The sequence below is a fragment of the Cajanus cajan genome, chromosome 7 (genome assembly GCF_000230855.2).
Source record: "Cajanus cajan strain Asha chromosome 7, NIPB_CcT2T_4, whole genome shotgun sequence".
Taxonomy (NCBI): Eukaryota; Viridiplantae; Streptophyta; class Magnoliopsida; order Fabales; family Fabaceae; genus Cajanus; species Cajanus cajan.
In genome coordinates, this window is record NC_138523.1 from 51,302,223 (window position 1) to 51,312,795 (window position 10,573).

Genomic DNA, 10,573 nt, shown 5'->3' on the forward strand with positions numbered 1-10,573 from the left:
ATAACTGTCTCAACTTATAGTTTTAAATACATGTGTCAATTTATACGAAACGATCCATCTAGTGCTATAAATCAACTAAATGTTGCAAACAAAGATTTGCAGGTCAAATATAAGGCACTTAATAGTCAATAGTCAATACTCTCTCAACAATCAACATCTTTGCCTATTTTTATTTATTTATCCACCCCGCCCCTCTCCCCCGGTGGTGGAGGACGGTGGTTAATTCATTTCCCGAAACATTTAAACCCCCCAAAACCGTAAAAATTCGTGTTGGTGCTTCTGAGACACACCTCAGAATTGCAATTTTCGGGTTATATAGTATGGAAATACACATAAATCTGAAAAGTTTCAATATATATTTAAGTTGCTTAGTTTTTATCACTCTTGAATAATATATATGACAATATATATTGTTGAGTGATATCGCTAATTGGTGAAAAATGAAAAATCTGCGATCATTCAACAATACAAGGGTCGAATTATTTTAGTTTAGTATACTTGATGTATACAATAAAGCTATAATTAACTTGATAAGTTCACTCTCTTCTCACTCGCACATGCCATCAATGAAATGCGTAGGAGTTGAGTTGTTGGGAACTTTGGATTACCAAGTTTGTAATAAAGTTCATTGAGATCCGAATCCATCGAATAGCTTGTACACGAAAAAAGTCTATCTGGTAGGTGTTATCCATGCTAGAATGTCATTTTATCCCTTAAACAATTTTAAAAGCTGCTTATAAACAATGATTTCACAATCCATTATCCAAATACTAATAAATAAAGTTTAAACGGTTTGAAATCAAGTAACTGAAAACGGTTAAAGTGCATGCGTTCCAATTTTTTCTTTTAACTTTTGTAAAACAAATCATAAAAGTAAAAGGGTGTCCATCTTTCTCATATTATGTGGGGAAGAGAAAACTTAAAAAAAAAAAAGAAGAAAAAAGGATCAGATTCGCAAAAGTAATAAAATGAAAAAGAAGTGCAAATTTAAAAGTTGGTCGTAAACCCACCGACACCCATTGACTGGTGGACCCCAGCAACCGTCTACGATGAAGAAACTGTGCCAAACACGACGACGACGACGTATTAATGTGATGGCGTCATCCTTCGCCGATAATAAGGGTATATTATATATATATATTAATGCATGCAAATTTTTTAAAAAAATAAAACTATTCTCCGTGTATTATATGATGAATCGATGATGATGATATATCATAAGAAAAAAATCATACCTTTGTGTTTATCTTTTATATTTTAATCTAATGTCCATTTCTCTACCTTTTCCTTTTTGTTAGAACATTTGAGAGATAATATATTTTGCTACGTTCACACGCACTTTGCAGTCCAATTTTTTTTTTTTTTAAAAACTCACTTTGCTCAGAGAAAATTGGGAAGAGGAAAGAAGATTAGGAGTAAAAAAAAAAAGGTTTAGTTATTTTTTAATTCGTTATAATTTTATAGAATTTACTTTTTAGTTCTAATATAATTAAAAAAACATTTCAATCTTTATTCATATCATTTTTCCTTTTTTGTCTTTTATAATTGTATAAATTTTCTCTTTTAATTTCTATAAAAATAGGCAATAGAGACTAAAAATGAACAAGAATATACACATAAAGATTAACAAAATATTTTTAACTATAAAAATTAAAAGATAAAATTTCTAAAAATTTAAAGATCAAAAGAATAATAATTAAACTAATTAAAAAAAATATTTGAAGTTAAAAAAACTTTAACCAACCCTGTTTTTAAATTATACATGTAACTATAAATAATTAACAGGGTAGAGGTATTTTAATTTATGCTGTCGTCTAAAAGTAGATTATTATATGCATGATAAGATTGTTAATTTTCGTAGTACTGTAATTAATTTGAGAAACATGTCTATAATAATTTCAGTCAAAAAGTTTATAATCCTCTTCTACATTTTTTTTTTCACTTACACATGACATAAAATTAAACTCTTTTATAAATATGATCAAAAAGTTTTTTCTATTACTAAAATTTGCATTACAGTATACCCATCAAACAAAATAATTAGAATTAAAATATTGAGTTATCTTATATACTACTAATAAGAAAAATTGTTCTATTTGATGTACATGTTTTTTAAGACAAAATTGTCCTTATAACTACCTTGTAAAATATGTTTTCTTTTTCCATCATTTTTTTATTAATTTAGTTTATTTTTATTCTTATTTTTTATTTTTTTTTTAATTCCTTAAAAACTACCCATACAATTATAAATACCCAACAATTTTTCATCATCTAATCATTAATAACTTTTACTTTCACTTAATTTATTTTTAAAAAATACACGAAGATATGAAATTTTTTACACTGATAATTGTACAAATAATAAAATGTCAATTTGATCCATGATCTATTATCAGTTTATCACCACCAGTTAATTATAAGGCTAATTAAAAAATAACTAAACCAATACAAAATGAATAATGCCATTTTTTTAATCTGGCATGATTTGATTTTTTGTTCTTATTGTGAAACTAATTAAACAACATATTATACTTATATTGTTTTTTTTACAAAACTTATTATATATATATATATATATATATATATATATATATCAAATGACTGTAATTTTTGATAAAATTACTTTATTCAATGACTCATAGTGTTAAATTAATTGTTCAATTAAAATTTTTTAATATGTAGATAAGTCTATTTTTTTAAAAATTTAAAAATCATATAGCATTTCATTATATAGATTTAAATTATTAACGTATAAAATATTTTTATGATTATCCATCAATTTGAATTAACAAAATAAAATATTAAATAATTTTTAAATCTTTTTTAAAATTTATAAAAATTTGATATATACATTAAAAATTTTAAATTTAACAATTTAATCATTAAAATTTAATATACACTGTGTATTTATGAATTGTTTTATGGAGTAGTAATAAGTATGTACTTAAGTATAAAATTATTTTTTAAAATTATAAGCAAATAGTATAATTTTTTTAAAAAAATACTGCTGCTGTAAAAAAAAAAACTACTACTAATTAATTACTGCCACATGACATTAATTAAAGAATAAAAGTAATTATTTTTTTAAAGTGTAACAACATACTCTTTCATAGAATTATAGCTTCAATGTACTTAATAAAAAGAATTACATTTTGATTTCCAAACCAGGTTAATTAGGGAAATTTTTTGAAATTTAAATTTAAAAGAAATATTGTAGAGTACGTGTGCACAATAAATTTTATTTTGGTGTCAACTATGGCAATTAATAAGAACAAGTAATGATCATTGACTTTGAAGGTGTATTATGAGTGAGGCGGGAAACTGCATGCACATTCAATTTGATTCATATCATCAATTCATCATCAGACAATGCCTAAATAAACGTGCCCACTGTACATCCAGCGCCTCATCTCTATAATGCGGCTTCTCATCGAACGGCTATCCATAAATATTTGTATACATTTATTAAAATGTAAAATTAAAAAAAATAAAAAATATATTTATTTTTTAACATATTTTTGTAAAAATAAATAATGTTAAAGTATTTTTATATTACAAAAAGTTAAATTTCTATTAATTTATGTAAGTATTTTAATTATTATGATTTATAGAATTTTAAATTATTAAAAAATAAATTAAACACAACTTCTAGGTTGGAAGTGATTCAAATGCAAGTTATACAACGAATATAGTGTATATGGTTAGATTTTTTTCTTTTATATTTTTTTAGGATTCATTTTATTCCTTTATTTTTTAAAAGAATTATTTATACCATTTATTTTTAAAATTTAGGATAATTTAGTGCTTATAAAATAGTTTTTCTTTTGTTTGGGAATATTTTTTTTTATTGATTTAAGATGTAAAATCTCTCTTTTTAAATTCATTTACGTGAAAATAATTTAATTTTTATTGAAATGGTGATAAAGAATTAAAAGTATAATTTAAATCTAAATTAATATATATAAACACTTGATCAATAACCAACGCATTATCATTCATGACTAATATTTATTTTTTTATTTCATACCAATGTTTTAAGGGTTTATCTTAAATTAATCTGATTTAATTAGAAGGTAAATAAAGACTAATTAAAAATTATTTTCATCAACAAACTTGAACACTAAATGAATAATTCAATATTGAGTTCTATACATTAACCATTTGTGTCCAACTCCTTAGTCATTAATTACTAATATGAAATAATTTAGAAAGTGCATCACATTTCACACTCACACACTTATACAAAGAGTTTATATTGTCGTGAGAATATCATTTTTATGTGAGAATATAAATGTTCTATATCAACCCTTTAAAAATAAATAATGGCTTATATTAAAGTATTACAAATAAAATTACCATATATTAATCACTACCATAGTAGTTTTCTCTATCATTGTCACTGTCACCACTAATATTATAATTACTGTCACTATTATTATCATCGTACCATTATAACCATTATTATTATTGTTATCTCTACCACTATCATTATCATTAACCTCTGTCATGACTACCAATATTGTCGTTATTATCATAATGATGACAATAATAATTGAAAAGTATCACAAGGGATTTTTTTTTTCTTTTTGACAAGTAAAATTAAAATGACATATCTAAATGAAAATTTGCTCTAAATGTATGATTAAATTTTTTTTTATTGTGTTAGAAGTCACATAAAGTCAACGTAATATTTCCGACTTTTTTTTTTAACTATTCTTTGTGTAGATAGGAAGTTTGATGAAAAATCTACAACCCAAATTTACACTTCAAAAATTAAATTCATTTTTATCTTGGTAAAAATCAACTCTAAGGCATGTCATTTAATCATAAAAGAATAAGTCCCACATTCTTATTTTTTTTCTTTTACTTGGAAAAGTCCCTCATTGAATGAAATAACTTCATGCATCTCTTCCTTTTTTTTTAATATGAGAAATAGACCACAAACCTATAAATATAAATCACTAAAAAAATATCAAAATAACATGATCTAATGAAAATATTGGGCCATTATAGAATTTTATTTTATTTTTCTCTTATTGAGAGTCTGTCAATAGACTTTTGTAGATACAAGATTTATATAATAAGTTATCGTATCTTATTTTAAAATTTATTATCATTATTATTTATAATTTAATTTAGAAACATTTATTGTTTTAAATATTTTCAAAATAAAATAAAGAATATAAATTATTAGTAATAATCATTTTAGGTTAAAAGTTTTGACACGGATTTCTTAATGTTAATGAGTAATTTATAATACATTCATATAATAAAGGGTCGTTTATGTATATGTATACTGACTGCATAATACATTAATAAAATAAAAGGTGGCACTATTTGTTGACACTTTGTCACATAGATCAAGACAAAAAAAAGAGGGACAAAAAAAAAACGATATTGTTATCAATAGTTTTGGATTCACCATCATTGTGATGCTTCTAGCAACTTCTTTTCTTGTATTTACTCTTTTCTCTCTTGCTCTTTCTCTTTATCTCTATGGGGCTTGCCATTTTTTTTATCCTCATCATTGTGCTCCACCATCATTTTTGCTAAATGTTATTTATTGGTGTGCATCACCTCGTTTGCCTACCTCCAAAAACCATGACCTATAAACATAAATTACTCCTCAGCTGTATCTCCTATGTACTCCTATTAATTCCACTTATTCTAGCAAGTGTTCTCCTTGTTACATTTTTCATGATTTTGAACAACTTGTTACAAAAATAAAACTAAAATCATAATTTCAAGATAATATGAAAGAATGAGAAAGAAAGAAATGAAAGGAAATGGAAGATTGAGAGAGGAAATAAATTACATTGACAATGATGAAGAAAACAGAAGGCAGGGAAGGGTTTTCGTTGTCCCACTGAATAAAAAACTAGCATTTGCTAGTCGATGCTATGTTCAACACAATGTTTGAAATTAGTTTCAACTTTGTCGGATAATAATATTTAATTTAGTATTAATTTCAGTCTTAATTATATATAAAAATTTGATTTTTTCTTCTAATTATAAGTAACATTCATTATTTTTTAAAGTTATTAAAATTAATAAATTTTTTTTATACTCTTCATTTATTATTAAACATGTTTCCTATATATTCATTCATAACTAATATAAAATATAACAACTATTTAAAATGAATGGTATATTTGAAATAAAATGTAATTTTATGGTGGAGTTAATGAAAAGTAATCATATTAATTACTTTTTCATCTATCTTATGTTGTTTAATTATAATTTGGATCAAAAGTAATATTAACTAAAAATTTAAATAAAATAAGATTTCAAAAGTTTTTTTTTTCCTCACATTAGTGGGACTAACTCTAACTTGTAGTGTTGATGGCTTAGTATTAATATGATCGATACTATATTTGACATTTATTTTAAGGTGGACCATTTTTATAAATGATCTATCATCTATCATAATTTTTACCCTGTTAAATTAATATAAGATTTATATAACCTTTGTATGATATCAATATCATCTCTTATTCTCTTTAGTTATCACTACAATGCATCATCGTTAGCCAGCATTAGAGAGCATTTTCAGTGATGGTGTCACTTTTCTCCCTTTTTGTCACTTATTTCCTCTCCTTCTTTTCTAGGTTGGTTTTTGATTTGCAGGTTAAACTTGAGACATTTTATCTTACTTATACTTTACATCCTTATATTAAGAGTGCACCTTGAAAGCTGAAATCTACCCTACTTATTCTTTCATATCCTTAGATAGCAAAATAGATCATAGGACAAGTATTTATATTTTTATTGGTAAAAAAAAAGGTGATAATTTCAAAACACATTAATTTATAAAAAAATATTATAAATACTACTTTAAAAATAATATAATTTTTTAAAATAAATGAACCTAATTTAAATATTTCTTAATAGAGGAGATAGAATAATTATTTACTGCATTGATCAGAAATTAAAAATACTCTGCTCATTTCGTAAACATGTGAATGTGGTACATGTGGTATAGTTGATTAATTAAAAACTATTTTAACAAATTTTTTCTAGCCAAATTGAAGATATAGAAATTTTATTATTGATAAATACTATCGAAATTATGACATTCGACAAAAAAAAAAAAAAAAAAAAACAGCTCAAGGTGCTTTATACTGCTGACAAGAGAACAAAAGAATTACAAATAAATTCATGGAAGTGGTACCATTTATTAATTTGCGTCCAATCTAAATTGAAATAATCTTCGAGAATGGACTCGTGTTATGCAATGAAGAGAAATTGAACATCATCAAACATACAATATATCTAGTAAATTCATATAATTAAATTAAATTCAGACGTTCAGATTCCTCCTGGTAAAAATCAACAATTTGAATGTGCTTCTGATTTATTGGGGATTTTGACAATACAAAGAGTACCCATTATTGTGGAAGAATTTATGAGAATAAAAAATTTGTATATATTTTATGATATGGAATTAATTATTGTATGTTGTGGTATTAACAAATGAGAATTTTAATAATGATGAAGTTGATGATTGGAAGAGGAGTATATGGCTACAAGAGAATGGGAATGGTGCGGACAGAAACAACCATAATTTTAAGGTTGATGATGAGAGTGTCCTAAACATTAATTATGACATTGATGTTGGAATTAGTGGCGTCATTTTCCATCAAGAAGACACTTTTTTTAATGTTTTGTCTTCTCATTTTCACGCTTAACACTTCAGATTCAAGTGAAAAAGGTGTCAGCCTTTTCAAATAAATGATCTTAATTTAATTACAACATGTTAAGTTAATATTATTTTTTTCACCATACGTAAACACGAAATATTACATTTCTTATCGCATGAAACATGAAAAAGAAAATATTATTAATTAATTCCCTTGATGAATGCAAAATGAGTGTAAATAATATATAATACGTGGCTATGAACAAGAATTGTAAATTCATATTACGAGATATTTTGGTAGTTAGCCAAGTATTAATCTTTATTTTGTCTTATGCATAGAGTACGCACCCACTATATGAAGTAGAAAAACAGCCAAATGGCAAAAACTGGAAGACATATGAATTGAGACGAAGTATGGGGACCAGTTAAGGGCATGCGAAGTCAGAATTTGAGAGATATACGCGTAGTGCTTGTGACCCATAGTGAAAGGATGTACCTTTTGTAGTTTATCTAATTATTCAAAATTGGCATGTGTGTTGACTAGAGAAAACTTAGTCTCAAGTGGGACAAGTGCAATGCAAACACACAATCTGATTCTCTATTTCTATTTCTTTTCTTATTTTTCCGTTTTATTATTATGTTAGTATTTTTTTTATATGGGACCATTTTTTTTTATGTGGAACAATTAATTGACTACATAATCTCCTAATTTCTTTTCAAACTAGCTAGAACTAATAATAATTTTCATTCAGAAGAAAAAAAGAGGGAGCGAGAATCCATTTTGATAGCGACGAATACATATATAGGACAATTTTAATTTAAGTAAACCTATAATATAAAAAATAAAATAAAATTAAGAAAGTGGAAGAAGAATATATGTATATAAAATAAACTACCACAGAATCCAACGCTTTATGCTAAATGATAAGGTTTTAGACATCTAAGTGGAAAACCCAAAAGTGAAATGACATAAAAAGATTGAAGACAAGATCGGGGGAAGAAGAACTTAATTCACATTCTTTCACTAGTCTTTTAATGTTCTCCATGATCCATTTCAATTCATTGTTCATTCTATTCCAATACATCCTTCAAAAGATCTCTATTTATTTCTTCACTGTTTACAGCTTTGTATTGGCATACACTAATCATGCACCAAACTATTTTATTCGCATTAAAAATCAACCCTGAAATACAAATAAAAAACTCTTTGTGCTAGTCTTTTTATCCATATACAGGTAGATATATATGCTCCTCCCCATATATAAAAATATATATGGAGTATTGATAGCACAACCTCTTGATTCCCATTAAAAATTGTAGAATATTTTTTGGTGGTCACACCATTGGCTAATTCTTAGATTTCCTTTTGATTACAAATTGCAGAATGACGTAAAAAGATCAAATAGAATAGAGGGGGAAATATCTACAATTTCTCGATCTTTTCTGCTTACTCAATGTTCTAGACGACCTTTTTTTGTTCTTGTTCCTCTTGTAATGCAATAACTTTTTCATCCTTAAGTGCATATTTTATCTGACTTTCCACCTCATACTGATTTATAGTATCTAATTCAAAGCTAAGAAAGTAAACAAAATTATTCTCCTAGTATAAATTTTTCACCAAGCATATACAGTTACGTACCCTTTTGTGGCCTCATCATTGGGTGCTAATCAATTCATCCTAAACAACGTGTTCCAATATACAATATCTCAATGTCTCCTCTTTTGAATGTTGTGTTAATTTTATAATCATTAGCATCGCCAATATTTAAGCCTAACAAAGTGTTTCCCAATATTGATTATTCTTTTATGAAAAACAATTATAGTGTGGACAAAGATTTAGCCGTATCCGTCACGGGTGATGTTTATTGTTTACCTTTAATTCCATATGTTGTAACCGCAACCTCGAGCCACGTGAAAAATGGCAGGTCCACAGTGCAAATTCAATGGAGGTTGATTCTATTTCTATGGCTGCTATGCTTTTTGATACCGACTTACCCACTTAAGGTTTTGCTCATGCACATATAATTATGCCCACCTTGACTTTATTATTTTTAGCCTTTTCTGGTTCATGATTCTCTTTCAATGTGGCACAGAATAAGCCGATGGAGAAACTTGCTTAATTAACTTCCATTTCCTTTCTACAACCTAAAATGATTTCCCCACACAAGTTTGTGACTAATATAGAGAGGGACAAGGGACGTTGGGTCAAGGTTTTTAATTTTCTTTATCAGTCTTTTGACGTAAGCAAGTGTCACACATATTTTTTTCATCTTAAAATAAGTATTGTTAAGACTTTTCTATAAACTTGTAAAACATTTTCAATGCGGAGTAAGCATCCTTTTAGAGAAATTTTTCAAATGATTTTAAATAATTTTCTACAATCACAATACAACCAACATATATAACCATAAATAATTCAATCTACAACACAATATTAACTTCAACATCATAATATTAACTACTCAAATTGTTCATCACAACAACACAATATTTAAAATATCAATAAAACTTGTATTTTTATATTTTTTTATAATTTTAAAAATATTGTTTTATTTTTAAATTTTTTTTAAAAAAGTATTTTAGTTTCTCTCAATTTTTCATTATCATTATAATATTAGTGACAAAAAATAACTTTTTTTAAATTATAAAGACTTCAAAAATAAATTTTATACTTAAAAGACTAAAATAATAGTTTTTAATATTTTAAAAATAAAATATTTTTTTTAAATTTTAAATAAAAAGTACCCAATTTAGAGAATTAAAAGCATAATTAATTAAATAAATCAATCAACTCCTATATATTAAAAACAAACCTCTATCATGCTTGAAAATATTTTTAGAAATTTTTCTTCTACAAAAGAGATTTATTTATTTATTTTAATTTATCTAATTCAATTTTTATTTATCATAATTATTTATTAATTAAATTTTAAT